Below are 17026 nucleotides of genomic sequence, written 5' to 3'. Positions count from 1 at the left end.
TGTCATATAACTGAAATGTTGCCTACATTGGGGCGCTTGTTAATGCTTTATCAAAGTCTCACACCAATTTAAATTCATTTTCGATATACATATTGAAGATTTTCTAACTTCCGGGGACTCTTCGAAGGGGTTATAGGGCTTCTTTTCCAGCGCCTGCTACTTCCTCTTTGGTTGTAAGTGAGTCGAGATCTCTTATCTCTATTGTAGCCTGTAGATTTGAGGTCGGCCACAATTGCATATTCTTGAAGGGTGGTCTTTAGTGACGCGCAGAAGCTGGCTTTTGTATCCTGTCCCTTCTCCAGCTGCAGTAGTACGGCTCCGACTCCTATTTTGCGGATACTTTGATCTTAACTTCTATCATTTTGAGATTAACCTTGCTACAGATATTTTTAAGGACCTCTGTGTAGCGCTTGTCTTCTGCTGACTCAGTGATCACTACCTCTGTTTGTCGTTTGGGCCTATTATATGCTCTCTGACATGCAGCTATGTTCTTTCCTTTTATATGCTTCTTAAATCGTTCCTTCGTTTGCGTGGGTCTTCTTTGCTCTCTTAAACATAACTTTTTGCCACTGGCTGTCGTTTTCGTTTCGCGGTCTCACTGTTTTTAGAGACTCCAACGGGCTTGTCACCCGCTGCTTCGAGGTTATTGACTCTGGGGTCGTGTGCATCTGCTTAGATGTTCCCATCTTTTCTCGTTTTCTACGTTGAGCCAATCTCTACAGTAACTCTTGACTACGTAGAAGAGTTCCTTTAGCTGTGCTGCTGATAATCTTTTGTTTCGTCTTCCGTCGGAGTTTCCTTTTTTCTCCAGTTTTGTTGGGTTGTTTGGGAGTGATGGTAAGTGTAGGGGATATACATAAGTATCCTACTATGGAAGACGGTCCTGTATTTCTCGTCTTGGCCAAGTATAATTTGGATGTTCTCCTTTTGTTTCTTATCTTGAGATTTTTGTTGTTGGTGCGATGTATTCATATTGGTTCTGATGGGTCTCCACTTTAATCTGCAGAGCCTCTTCTATCCCTACATAAGCATTTTATCCTTGAAATCGGGCGATGCTATTCTAAATCCCAGCCTTTAATTTTTTTATTATTATTATTAATTTTTTTATTAAACTTTTCGTTATTTAAATTTTTTTTTATTTTACTTTTATTTCGTTATAATCTTTATTTTATTTTTTTGTTATTTCGATATTTTTTATTTTTATCTATTTCCATTCATTTGTTTTTATGTTTTATTTTTTTAATTCCACTTAATCAAATAAAAAATTTTTTGAATCAGCAGACAAGGTAATTTTTATTTATTATCGCAGTTCACATTGAAAATGTATTGAATGAACAAAAAAAATATGAATCGATGTTGTTATCTATTATCTTTATCAATGTGTTCCACCACTTGATTTCGAAATTAATATTAATACCTATTTATCTACATGCATATGTACACCGCAAATGCCGCTCACGCATTGCCCACAAGAGCAGTCATTTCGTAAATAAAAAGACACATGTACATACATACATGTAAASACGTGTGTGTGTTCATGTCTTGTTTGCCGCTAAGGTCATCGCTGCCTATCAATGACGCTACAAAAATAGTTCTATACAAACATCAACAACAAAAAAACAGCAACAATGTAGACAATTTATTTATAGCGCATTTATAGAAATTACATATTCCAAATATGCGCATATGAACACTTAAACTTACATATGTATGTAGTATGTGTGTTTGTATTCTTATTAGAAGCGCTTTAAGTACTTAGTCACAGCGAATTCTAAGTAGCGGTAAAAAGCTTGTTTCAATTCCGAAACAATATAAAAAAAATTAATATTTATGCTTGTATACAGTATGTATATATGTTTATGTTTGTATATACGTATAAATGTTTAAGCATGTATGTACATATATACATATATTCAAGCACTCTCACTCACACCAATAAAAGCATTTCAAAAATCCATGAAATTGAAAACTGACCAGCAACAATAAGTGCATGCCAAACAAAAATGAAAAAAAAAAAAAAACAATAACAACAACAGAGCGTGATAATCACATTAAAGCTACAATCATGAGTACTCATAATTCATAATTGAAATGGTCAAACGAGACCAGCAGAACCTTTGAATGCGGCGAGGGCATATTTAGACTGGCGTTGCGCTTTTGTTATCAGCCGCCAGCGGCTAAGTGTCTCGTAGCTCATTAAGTATCAGTGTTGAGCTTTGTTTCGTTACTTAATGCATATGATTTATGACTTGAGGCTAAGCCGACTAGCTTGAGAGTGCTCAAGCGCCCTTTAACTGCATATGCACGCCATATATCTATATATGTATACATGTAGGTGTATGTGTGAGGTGTATTTGTGTGCATCATGTGCTGGTAGTGGTAGCACATTTGCGGAAGACACTCGCACGATTTTGTTGTTGTAAAGCAGTAAAAAGAAAATAAAGTTTTGCAAATACAAGTCTTGCTTAATGCCAAGCTTGGCAAGAAATTTATATTATTAATGGATGAGTTGAGTAATAGTAAAGAAAAACTTGCGATTTCTCCGTTTAGCTATAATTTTGTAGAGCACTTTACAGGGCATGAGCTATTCCGAACTCATCATGTGCTATGAATAAAACTAAAATGCTCATGAAAAAGTTCTCAGCTTCGAAAAAAAGAATATTACGAAGAGGATCTCTCTGTGATCGAAATCGTCGCAACACGACGTCATTTGACTAAAAAATTGCAAAATTTTGAATATATTCCTGATACAAAGTATTCTCATGATTTCGAACCCAGTCACTTTTGCCTATTCCCAGACCTCAGAAAAACGCTCTCTGTAAAGAAAGCGGCTGTGTATTGATAAACGCTGAGAAAGTTATCATCTTTGTGGGAACTTCCGATAACGGACCATTATGTATATAAAATAGCTGACATATCCGAATCAAGTTCTTGCATAAAAAACGAGGTATCTTTTTGAAATTAGAACTGAATAGTTTCCAAGGCAACGCTATAACTTAATATTCAGATCGAGTTACTATTGAGGTTAGGTTATTCAGGTAGGCCAATCAGCCACGCATAGACCAGTTTTGGTCCTTTGCGATACTAGATGGAGTTCAGTTGCTTGTCTCGAAATGCAACAGACTCAGCGGCCTTACTATCGATATCTCCTCCAGTGTATCCCTCCGTTAGGACCCCACATGATACATGGTAGTCTTGCCAAAGCGGGACATGTGCAAACGAGACGCTCCATTGTTTCGCAATTGCCCTGCTCTAGTCATTTCCTGCAGCCTTCTCAATCTGCCCATACAAACTGACCGATCAAAATCTAGATAAAGATATTTTATACCCGTTTAAACGGTTGTGAGGGCTAATATAGTTTCGGGGCAGCCAAAGTTAACATTTTACTTGTTTCAATTATTTTCCACACTCAATTTCAGGAACTCAGTAACTTGTTGCTTTAGTTTCTAGCTAAACTGTCTATTAGTGTTTAGCTCCCAGTGTCTACTACACCGTCTTGTTTAACAACTATCCAATTGACTACTGAAAAAAAACCAGTTTCAGCGCGATATCAACGCTATGGCCCTCAATGCAACGTCAAGTGCCTGTCCGCTAGTGAAAATTTACATATTCTTTGAAGCTGGCTGTCTTTCCACTCACTTGGACTTTTTCTACGATTTTTCGCATTTTCTTGCTTTTCTCTTTTTGCTTAAGCGTTTGCGTTTTTTCTTTATAGCTCTGGCGCGCTTCACTCCTCCAGTTACGCAGCGCTGTAATAAATAAAGATTTATTGTCAAGAGTGCGAAAATGTATTTTCAATATTGCGTTTATTATTAAAAGTACTTGCCTCACTTGTTTTCCGCATGCAGCGGCCATGGCAGCGCGGCTTGCATTTCAATTGGCTGGGCGCAGCGCTGGCTGGAGGCACAGCAAGCAGTTGTATATATAATAATAAATATGTGCATACATTTATAGGTATATATGGGTATGTAAATGTATGGGTATACATACACGCACACACAAAGTTTGTGGAGAGCAGCGAGTCGCCAGCAGCGGCTAGCGACAGCGCACCTGTATGAGTCATCAACGCCAATCGGCAATAAACACACTCACCTATAGTCGTGCTAGTCAATTCTTTATGCAATGCATGCACGAAAACCACAAAACTACGCGACGCTGCTTTTGCTGCCGCCGAGCAACAACCACTTTTACCCACGAGCTCAAGTAGTTACTTGGCAAAAGAAATAAAAACAGAAAAAAACTTTAAATTAATAACAACAAAGCCTTTGGTGAATGCTGAGACAATAACAAATACTTGCCATTCCCGTTTCCATCACATACAAAATTCTCGAAAGTCTATGTGGCCTCCACATGCCGCGCCAAACCACAGCTCCGCAAGCCTCAAGTCTCTATCTGTATCAGTATGTGTGTGTTAATTTTTTTTATTTAGCTCTCTAAAATAAAACAGGTTTCTAGATCCTCCACACAGTTTGCGCTCACTACGAAACCTGAAATAAAATGATAAATATTAAATTAATATCAAATAAGAGGAAGAAAAGAAGCTGTAACAGCAGCAGGCGAAGAATATGGAAATCGGCAGCCATAAATCTATCAACTGCAATATGCCACCTTTTGCTAGCTACACTTGCCGCTCAGCTGATCCATGCGCCGCTCATGTTCAGCGCCACTCAGCTTTTGACTTGCTGTTAATGGGGGTCTCTGAGCTGTTAATGACGCGCTCTCAGCTGTTAATGCAATCCCAACTATGCGCTCTATCGTTTTCTAATTCTGCTATTTATCGCACTATTGACTCTCTCTCACACTGTTAATATCTCCATTGATATTTCTCGCACTCTTATACCGCGTAAAATCAACTTTGCTGTCGTTTAATGACACATTTTATTTACTTCTATTTATAAATGCGGTTGGGTTTTTCTACATTCGTCGGCCGCTCTCTGTCTTTATTTATTCTTTCATTTAGTTAAATTAACAAGAATTCAATTGAATAATTTTTTCCGCATTGCCCGTGATGTATTGGCATCGCCGCAACGCTCGGCGGTCACTCGTATGTTTTCTAATTGGGGTTTTGATCTACGTATATGCATGTATATGTATATATTTGTATGTTGAAATGCGCTAGAATTCAGAGACCATCTGTTTCGAAATTTCATTACTAAAGCCCCAATGGACAGATGGTTGCTTTCTTTGAAGATACCAAAGAATAACAGAAGAACGCTCAAGGTAAAAAATATAAAAAAATTCGAAGTACACCAAGGGCTTTGGCTGATCTGACAAATGAAGCAGTGTTTCTAATGCCAAAAGACATTTTTTTAATGCTATTATTATTATTTTTTTTTATTATTTTTATTTTTTTGGCGTAGAGCCAAGCACTTGCACTTGATCGCATGCTTCTAGAAATGTCGTAAGGTCTTATGATTGTCTGCTGCTTTGAGCTAAAGTCTTGAAGTAGGTGTTTGTTGACGATTAATCTATAAAAAAAAAAGCAGCTGGCAGTTTGACGTTGCCATATTGAAAAAAGCGAGCGCAATGTGTCAAAAGTTAGCGACAAATAATCTTTGCAATTAATTTTAATTTAAGTACATGCTTTCATTTACACTCTTACTCTCTCTAGCCCGCTCCTTATTCCGCTGCTATTAGCTCCACTACAATTACGTTCGTAGCCTTACGACAACAAACGAGTGACTGTTCTCATAATTTACATCTATCTCTACCGAAATGAGGGCATGTAGACTGCATGACTCAGTCACTTGCTCTCTGCTTCTCATGTATTTCAAGTAGGCTTTCTATGCTTTATCAAAATGGGAAAAATTCTTATGAACTGTATATTACCTCATAACTAAACTACCGAGCTGATTATGTACATACATAGGTTATATTAGTCACGCCTATAATTAAAATCATACGCTGAGTTTGAGTGAAATAGAAAGTTATGGGTTATTTGTAGGAACCACCATATGAATACATAGTTACATATTTGACTTTTACTATTAATGACTACTAATGTTGTATGATGAAGTGTAGAGCTAGTATCTGAGCATCTGTATGAAGAAATATACTAGGGATTTTGATGTTGTTATATAAACGACGTTGCTAAGATCAATTGAGACAAACGGAAAAATCCAACGTGAATACATTAACCCTGTTATGTTAGAAATAACATCCAGTTAGAAAACAATTCATAATTATTACTACTACGTTTAGGTCAAACTTTAACTGCCACAACCCCCACCAATTATTCAATAACTGACACAAATATTCCTAATTCTTACTGCTACTGTTTGGTCTACACCTTTTTCTACTTATAGGACTTTTATGTCCTAGTTCATTCTTACGACCACAAGCTTCACAATAACTATAGAGTAAGCCCAATTTGTTGGCAAAACAACTTCTGCTTTTAAAAATTATTGAACAGTTTACTATTGAAACACTCGTCACATCTTAGCTTCCAAGGAGGTAACAGCTCATTTCTTTCTTCTTTCTTTCGTCTTTTTGTTACCTATTATTTGACTTAGAAACCGTTTGGTTTGCCATTCCATAATAAGCAGACTTTCTTCGGGATAACGTTTGCAAATCGTATACACTTATTATTGGCCAACGACCTAAATTTTTCACAAGAAATTTTTGTTCAGCGATTAAGCTCTGTTTTGGTCGAAGACAATGCACAAGCCATTATTGACGGGGTTAAAACCTCAAAACCTCACGGCTTGGTATGTTCTATGGGCAGAGAGACTCATTGGTCCCTATTTCTTCGAAACAATTAATATATAAAGACAACTTTTAGTGAGTATTTAGAAACAGTGGAACCAAAATACTGTAGTTTTTACTCTCTCTGAAAACTAACGTTGTTTTTGTGACAGAGGCAGAACTCTGATGAGCTGCCAGTCCTTGACCGGATAAAAAATCCGGGTTCATTCCGATTACGTAGACCCGACTGTCGTGGGAACAGAAACCTAATTTTTTTCAGTTAGAAGAAGCTGTTCTCTATGATGATTGAGTTAAAAATAAGGCTGCATTGATACTCAAAAAATTTCGACGATTTGCTTGCCAGTATAAAATATAAAACTAAAAATAGAAATTTTAAGGAACAAATAAGAGATCTATATGGACATTAAGTTGAGTTTAGCTTACAAGACTGCAGATTTTTTCTCTGATATGTAGCTCAGTGCCTGGGCAAACAGCAAACCAAAGGGAATTTGAGTATACTGAGCAAAGAGCAGACTGCTTATAAACAAATATCTATAAACCCGATGAGAATTACCAGCGAACGATACAAGCCATTTAACGGATTTAAGTAAACCGGTTTGTTAATGGAATTAGAAGTTCTTCACTTCACGTTCATATTAATGTAAGTTCAAGTATTTTTTATGGCTACTCCAACGACCTAAAAATCGTTGCTTGCCAGCTTCCCGTAACTGTAATTTAATTGTAACTGATTTGAAAGAGGAAACTCATTCAGGTTGATTTGATGCTTCATTAGCAGATAATGCAGTATGTGGGCCATGAACTATACTATTATCCATTTGAGTATACATACCAAATGCACCTGGTCGAATAAGTACAATTTCTACGCTTTTTCTTGGCTCACCTTGGAAAATCTAAGCGCATGAATTAGCATTCATGCCTCTAACTTAATTGCCAATAAAGATTTAATTGGACCTGTCGGCCATTTCAGGTGTACGAGGCCCTGCGCACACTTACCAAAGTAGAGGAAGAAGCGGAATAAACGCTTGCCACTTTTTTTTTTTTTTTTGTTTTTTTAATAATTTTCTGGTGTTCTGTGTCTGTGGGTTGCTGGGGTACTCGTAATGCCACAGCTTTTCTCAACTGAGACAACTGTCATAATTATGTCAACGTGCTGTCAAGACGCTTTTTGCGCTTTTGTTTGCTTCGCTCTGCTTTCTTATATGCAGCAGCTACCAAGCAATGTTGCAGTCACCGGGTGACGACAAGAGAATGCTGCTTCGCCTCTTCACAATGCTTGGGTTGTAACTTTTGGTTTATTGCTGACTTGACTTCACTTCGCTTTTCATACGTTTTTGCATGTGTAATTGTTTGTATGTATATACATATATGTATGTATGTGTCTGATTGTATATTTGTTTTTGTTCTTTATTTTTGCTGCCTGCATTCATTATGGCCAGAGTAATTTGACACTTTCTGTGATTGTTTGTTATTAGTTTGCCTTTGTGTTTGTGCGTTGATACATTTTCGTTTATTGTTGTTGTATTTTTGTGTTCTTATATAATAACTACACTCATAATGTTTACTCAGATTTTGCAGTAACCCCTTGTTGAATATAGAAATTTATTGTTAATGAGAGGAAGTTCTTACTGATTTTTTTGATTTTTTTTTTTTTTTTTTTTTTTGAAAAGGTAGAAAATATAAATTTGCGAGTAATTCTAATTTTTTAAAAAGATTTTCTGATTCTCATTCAAAACGCCGTACTACGTCATTCTACAAATATCCATCGGTGCGACCCACAATCGCCAAACAACGCAGCCAAAATCATAATTTACCCAAAACCGCTTGCTTGCAACCAACAGCAACCGATTACTGCAACAATATTTGTAAACACGTGTGTGTGTGTGTGTTTGGCAAGCTGTCGACTGCGTTCAGCACTGCTTTAACTTTGGTGTTTACGTCTATTTGAAATACGCGTGGCACACTTTTAGGCAAATAAACCAGACGTGCACACATACATACATACGGTACATAAATGAGCGCAATCGAGCGCGATAATTGCGCGACTGTTGCACTGCGATTCGATTGTTGATTGCCAAAAGTACAACAAAACATTATTGTAATAATTCCAAAAGCAATAAAAACAACAGCGCAGATGACGGACATTAGCAGCGGCAAAGACGCGGCCGACGACCGCGGCGCCGGCAACTCGCCAGCGACGTGCCGCAACGCTTCAATGCACAAACAAATTGCGCAAAATACAACAACAACAACAGCAGCAATTTGCCGCTGCCGATTTCGATTTCTCACATGTTACAAAAGCAATTGCATTCACACACATACATACATGCATGTGCATTTCTATGTGAGTCGCTGAGCTTGCGTTGCGTCTACTTGTGGCATGTGTGCAATTGTGTTGCATTATGCTTATAAGCCATTTGTGCGCTGTGTTTTATTGCCAAAGCTCATATGTGATGCGCACTCAATTGTTGCAATCGTAAAATTTGTTGTTTGTTGTGTGCGCTTTGCAGCGCTTCTTCACTGCTTTGGCCGCGACAAGCGCTTTGCCGCCCCTCACACGCCGCCATTCATTGACAACAAAATGCTTCATTGTGCGGTGCGCCGCTTATAAGTTGCCTCGTCGATTGCGCTACTGCTTTGTTGTGTTTACTTTTGTTGCAATTGAATGTTTCTTGTTCTGCTCCAAATCGGTTTGTGTCTGTTTCTTCGCTTCTTCGCTTCTTTCATGTGCCACAATTGCATTGCGTAGACGATCAAAATATTGCTAATCTATATTTTTTTTTTGTTGCCAATTTTTTATGTGTTTTAATTGGGGACATAAGCTTCAGTGTGGCTGTAAAACACTAGAATGCCTCTCTAGAGGGGTGCTTACTCAAAAATAACACCCTCTACATTAATATACAGGCATCCGAATCACCCGTGATCTATAATTTCAGATCCACAAAGTTAGAAATTTATCTCGCAGCTGGATCTTCAGACCTCGACTAAAAAAGTCTGTTCGGAATTTTCCAACTTTCAACATGTAGCAGCCAGACAGGAAGAAAATGACTTGTATATATGACTTTAAGTTTTATTTAAAATTTGTACTCAAAGCATATCTAAATTTTCAAAATATCGAATCCCGACCCATCTTTATATATAAAAATGACGTGTCACATTGTTTGTCTGCGATGGACTGCTAAACTACTGAACCGATTTTAGTAAAATGTTGCAAACTGTGTGCAGTTAGAACCAACTTAGAAGATAGGATGGTAAAAAAAAAACATTTTAAGTCAAAAATACAGTCTATTAAGCGGACAACTCTATTAACTGGACAGAAAGGCTGGTAACCAGACATTGAGAAAGCAGCCTTAAATTCGTTATTTTTTCCAATGAAATATTTTTGCATGAACATATTCAAAATTAAATCTAAAGTGCAATTCTTTTTGGATTCCTATACCGCCAAAAACGCCTTCACCTTTATTCGTAAATAGAATTTTCCCAGTATTGAATAGTTTATGATATGAATAATAGTATAAAATACATTTTAGCAACGCGTGGCCGGATCCACTAGTTTAGTTATATGTGACCTGGTCTACGAAAAGGGAGCTAACGTGCGAAAACTAGTTTTCTGGGAATATAATGATAAAAATCTCATCTTCCATCCGAATCAACTAAAAAGTCAAAATTGATTTTTTGGATTCTTTGACACCTAAGCCCCCTTTCCGTAGACCAGGTCTCATATATCTTCTGTCCACAATGGGCTGTCTGAGGCCCAGAAACCAGCTTTGGTCATGGCTTTGGAATTTTGTTCCGTCAGGACAGTGCCAGCCCACAAACATAGATAGGGACTGAGCAGCAGCTGTGGGAGCTTAGTAGGGGCGTTTGCTTGCATCCACCTTATTGTCTGTACCTGAAACAATCTGATTACTACCAGTTGCTGTCTATGGCGAATGTTTTGCTGATGGAAGCTTTTGGAGCTTACTTGAGAGAATCCACCCTCGTAGCTTTTACCAATTGGGACAAAGGCTTTAATGAGAAACCAGCTACAAAGTGATACCAAGTTATAGAATAAATGTTGGCATGTAAAGGTCTTCCTCTTATGCTATCATTAACCTTCTGTAAAACTCGTAACGTCGACTCATCGGATGTTGTCATCGTCCATGTCTCTGCACCATGGCAAGACGGAGATGATGAATGCCTTTCAGAGTTTGGTCTTTGTTCTTCGAGAAAGGACTTTACTTGTCAATTGTCTACTCAGTACGAAGGAGCGCCTGTTGGCAAGTGTTATTCTCCTCTGGATTTCGAGGCTGACGTTGTTGTTGGTGTTAATACTGGTTCCAAGATAGACGAAATTATCTACGACTTCGCAGTTGTAACTGTCAACAATAATGTGGGAGCCAAGTAACGACTGCGACGATTGTTTTTGCTTAATGACAGGTCATATTTCGTCTTATCATTATTCACTACCAATTTGCTTCGCTTCCTTATCCAGTTTGGAGAAATCAAAACCAGCGGCGCGGTTATTGAAGCCAATTATATCGATATCATCGGCGTACGTAAGCAGCTGTATAGTAATTGCTATACGAACTTATTCATGGTCGGGCAGTGGAACGTCTGCTCCATCGTCATCAATTAGGGAACGGTGTTATGCTTTCACTGTTATTCAGCAGGCTGGAGAAGTGTGTTTACATAATTTCAGATAGATCACCTCACCAGAGGATTCTACAGGAGTTTGCTCCGGTCTTGAAACCTTCTGTTAAACGCCGCATTGTTTCGTAGCATTTTCGAACATTAACTCTGTCGGTCAGCTTGTCAAGTTCTTCGTCCTCACGCATTTCCGCCTCTCTCTTTTTTCGACAGCAAGTGCGTCTAGCTTCAACTCTCGGTTTCTATAATATGATTACACCATTTACTTTACTATAAATTAGGCTTATACATATAAAGCAATTTGACGAATTGAACCGAAAGTACTTGGTAACATTTTCGAATCCCCTGTGTTCGATTTTTGTTTCAGCAATCTGAAGAATATTTCATCAAGTTTAGTAAGAGGGCCAGCAGAAGTTTTTTATGCCAATTAAATTATATGTGATGAAAAATTATTAGCATTTTCTTATTTGTTAAAAATTGATTTGAATAAACAGTGATTAATGAGAAAAATATTGACAATTAAAATCTAATGATTTGGCAGTTCACAACTTGCTTCATTACCCGACACACCCCCAAAAATCATTACTCCAAAATTTAATTTCTACAACTTTTTTTATTTACTTCTCTTCTTCTTCTCACGTATCTATCGCGATCTTAATTAGTAAAGAAACATACAAACCCCGCACACGAACATCCATAAGTCCTCGTCAGGCGTCTTCGTATGGGTTTATCGTCGCAATCATGTCTACATATTTGTGATTTATCGTTATTGAATCGAAAAAATTCAAATTAAATTGTCAATAATCATAAATTTCGTTGCAGAGGTGTTGTATTTTAATTGCCAACAGTTACAATGTAACCGACAACATTATAATTTAGCGAGTGGGCGGCTATTGTCTGGGTGTGATGAGAAATTTTTGTCGACTTGAGTTAAGACAAACGAATCGTTTCATATTTTCCCGCACACACACACACACAACCACATGAGTGACAAGGAAATGATGATGAAATTGCAGCCGACTTTAATTGCTGGCAATATTTTATTGTTGTTGTTGCATAAAAATGTACTGTTATCATTTAGAAAATATATGGCGTGCATTTGATGAATTCAATAATTTCGAAAATTCCGCAAAAACCACAAAATAATTAATTTGGGAAAACTTATTTGCACAGTCGACCTGCCACACACACGACAAAGAGTATTTTAATGAAGTGCAAAAATTATCTTATCACTATTTGCGGATAAGCACGCATATATTTCTATATTTTGAAAATTTTCCCAGAGGCACTTGAAAGTAATTACTTTCAATTAGTGGAAAATGTGTAAAATTTCAATTATTAGCAAAAATATGTAATTTTCAGGCGTCTTATTACTTTAATTTGAGCAATTGACTAAAGTTGTTACAGTAAGTCGAAAACGATATTAGTTACATATATGGATAGAAAATAGATTTGATAAGTTACCAGTGCAGCCCTTTCACAATTGTGATCCACTTTTCAAGGCATGTTTTATGTCATAGTTCTAATGAGATGATGCACTCTGATTGCATTTTTTGTGGGTCTAAAAGCTTTCGCTTGCTTTATACCTTCTAAATATGTTTCCAAAGATATTTAATATATAAATTTCTGTATTAAATAATATACACACAACATCTAATATAACCATTTTCGTAGATCCATGTACTAAATTTTCAATCAATCGTTTAAAATAGCATCCATTTTCGGTGTTGGCTTTTCCAAAGTTGCCTTCAACATCATGCGGCAATTTGATTGTTTAAATTGTGCACAAAGGTAAGAGGATCTCTGTCAGCTGAGTCTTCTGCCGATACTGGCACATGTTCTGTCAGAAAACTCAGTGCAGTGTATACTAAATCATAGTCATAAGTTCTCCTATTTTAGTAGGTATTTTAAGGTATACTAATATAATCTTTTTTTTTATTATATATAGTATACAATTTTAAGGTATCTAAAGCTGTTTCATATTATTTCAACTATTACAAACAATATTTCGTATTCAAACACGGAGTACATCGAAATAGATTACCAAACCTCTCAGGTGTCAAAAACACTCCAAATCTGCATTAACAAAGCTTTCGAGTGGAAACAAAATTTCGAACAGGTTGTTTTACAACTTTAACTCATTATATATATTCAGACGCCGTTGGATCAATATGACTTTCACTTAGCACCATCTGCCAACCTAAAATTTTCAATGCGATTTAAAGACCCTGTATATATTTTATGAATACAAAAAAATGAAATTTCCGTTTTTGCCTGCTTCCAATTGCATTTTCCAACAAACACTTGGGTACAGCATGCCACGTACAATATGTACATATATAACTGTAGGTGTCTATTAACTAAATATTTGTATGGCAATTTAAATATTTTCATAATTTATTAAATATTTAATATCAATTGCCAATTAATTAGAATATTTCACTTTTTGATAATGAATTATTCTAAATATTTTATATATATTGAAGCAAATATATAAATAAGTATCTTATATAAGCCACATACATATGTACATGTCTGATTGCCATTGGAAATATGTAGGTAAGCAACTAAGTAAGATAAGAGACAGCAGCCAATAAGCAGCAGAAATCACTGAAGAGTTTTGTCTTTAAGAGGTGCTGAAATATAATTAGTTTTCTGAAAAACTTTTGAATGCCATTAGCATATTAGAACATTGTGCTCCAAGACTTAAATCGAAGAGGACCTGTCAGCATAATTTACATATTCCCACAGGAAAAGTTTAATGGTGTGATATCACACGATCTTGGTGACCAATCGAGCGGCCGAAGTGTTCTCTCAATAAATCCACGGATTAATGCGATATTTGGGAAGTGCCGCCGACTTGTTGAAACCAAATGTCGTCAAGATCACGTGTTTTAATTTCAGCTATCGAATAGTCGGTTATCATGGCGAGATAACGGTCGCTATTGACGGTTATGTTCTCACCGGCATCATTTTTAAAGAAATATGGACCGATGATTCCACCGGCCTACAAATCACAAATTGTTTTTGCAGGATGGAAGGCAGCTCTTGAATCCGGTTGCTCTTCTTCTCAAATGCAGGAATATTTGTTGTTTACATTGAGCCAAAAATAGGCATCATCGCTGAATAAAATTGGACTCAAAAACGTCGGATCTCCTTTTAACTTTTCAAGAGCACATGAAACGAGGTCGCTTTGGAAGATTGAGCAGCTACAATTATTGCACAAAATGGATTTTGTACGCTTTTCGATTTGTTTCTGTTGTTCAGCCGTAAATCTTTCCCTGATGAAATTGCAAACAATACTGAGGGAAAATATGATAACAAATTGACACGGCTCAAGGCTTTTGAGAGAAGTACACCTACTTAGATCATCTGTTACTACTAATCTTAAAGATCTCTTCATAAACTCTTTGAAAATCCCGATATCTTGTAATTTTAAGATCAAAGATCATCGCCTCAGTTTAAATTCAAAGAGCTGCGACTGCGAGTCAGAGTAGAACGGAGGAGATTTACTGAACTACTTGCGCTTGGCAAAGCGAATCTCTAAAATCTTATCGGTTGAGGAGGAAATATTAAGCCACTTACTATTCCATTGTTAAGCCTTTTAAAACTGAGATTGGAACATCTCGGCAGTCCTAAAGCGCTTTGTCGATTTGTGAGGGTTCTATGATTGATTACATAGGTTTTACGTATGACAACGGACCGGCGTATTAAGCTGCCGAAGTGAGATCACTGTTAGGATTGACTTTTTAACATAAACTAACCTAACACCATATTTCCAGATAAGTTTAATATTTGTAGATCTTGGTATCTTGTGAGCTTTAGAGGTAGTACCACTGAACAATCTATTACTTAAATTCGCAGTGCAGTTTAAAGAAAAAATGGGAACTCTAAAGTATTGGTACCATTAATCTGGTAGGCCAGCGAGCCACGCATAGACCAGTGTTGGTCTTTTACGATAACTGATGGAGTTCAGTTACATGGTCCAGGAGGAGTAGTCATCATTTAAGATGTCTGCCATAGAAATGAATTTCAACAAAATCTGTGGCCTCCCTGTTGATACTTACTTCAGTGTATCATATCGCGGGAACCCCAGACGCTTACAGCGAAGTCTTGCCAATGCGGGCTCTATTGTTTCCCTGGTGACATGCTCTAGAAATTTCCTGCAGTCTTCTCGATCTGGATTTCTTTCATAAAGACTTAAAAAGAAAAGTTACTCCGCGATGAATTCAAATTATCACTGACTTCTCGTATCACCCTTACATGAAAATTGCATTTCACTTTGCCGCCATTTCTCAACTTTTTACTAAGTCTTGGTCTAGTTTAATCGCGATCGGCAAAGCGCCAAGTAATAATTGACCGTCAATTAGAAGTCAATTAAATGCCAATAAAACCGCTGTTATAAAGCCGCAATTGATGAAATCAAGCGAACGCTAAAGGCAGACAAATGGACTGACTGCTGCGCGCAAATGACGCACTCGAACCTTGGTGTGGCTTGGCAACTCTACCTTGTAGGATTATTGGAAGCGTTTGGTGACAAAAAATCGCCGAATTGCCGTTTATGCTTATGGAAATGTCTTCCATATGCATGTATATACACATGTATGCATGTATGTGTTTGGTCAACACGCAAAGCCATTTCGTTTATGCCTCCATTGAGTCGTCAGCCAAATTGGCAAACAATTGTGAACGTTGCAACTCAATCTGTAATTTCGCCAAAGCCGAGCTTAAAAAGTCATTCGAGGTTCGGTAATTGCTGATGCGGAGCGAGAAGACGAGAAGAAGAGCGTAAAGAGACAGAAAAATATATCTACGCAAGTCCCTCAATTCCACAGTCACTTAGTCAGCTCGCATATTGAAGCAGCTTGCAGCTTATTGCAGAGCTTGAACAATGGCGTGTTTGACGTTGAAGCCGTCAAATCTTCCCGCAGGCAGCGGAATCGACATGCAACAAAGCGGGACAACGAAAAACCGGTAGGAACAGTGCAACAGAGCAATCGAACAATTTTTTAAGTATCAATATTGTTAGCATTCGCCCCATCGTTCTGCCACATTATGTTGCATTTGTGGCATGCATGCAAATGCTCCATCAAATGTTGCACGTTGCAAGTAATAATAATTATAATAACATTTTCTTAATAGGTTTTTAAGTATGTAGGTTTGTTTCGCATTTTAAGCGGTAGTTCGCTTGGTTGCCACTCACAATGCGAGCTCATAATTGCCGGGTATTTGAGAGGCAAAATTGACATGGGCCAGATATTTTTTCTTTACAAATTGTTCTTTGATAAAACTAAAAAAAAGATAATATGAAATACTGAAGTAATTTGAGATCCGATCATTGTAGGTTTTAATAGTTTTTCGTCGACGTTTTATGTATATTCATCCGAGGCTGTTGTGTCATTTTTATTTGGAGTATTTTTTTACGGTACGGTACGGTAGAAGGTTCTCATTTTAGCTCGCCCTCAGACGTATGTTTTTTTTTTTTTTTTGTTGTTTTGCTACCCAGAAGATACTTGGACTACGACCAGAGGTTGTGAACTGCTTTAGCCATATGTAAAAGAATCGTTTCTGCCCACTCCCAAGTGAATGGCGCTAAAAGAACTTTTATCACTTGAAAAAGCTTCAAAAAAAGTATATAGTACATATATTGAGGAAAAGCTTTTCTCACAACATTAGTCTCCTGGGAGACCTTTCG

Source organism: Bactrocera latifrons, unplaced genomic scaffold, assembly GCF_001853355.1.
Source record: "Bactrocera latifrons isolate USDA-ARS-PBARC rearing strain unplaced genomic scaffold, ASM185335v1 scaffold_19, whole genome shotgun sequence".
Lineage (NCBI taxonomy): Eukaryota > Metazoa > Arthropoda > Insecta > Diptera > Tephritidae > Bactrocera > Bactrocera latifrons.
This window is presented reverse-complemented; position numbering follows the sequence as displayed.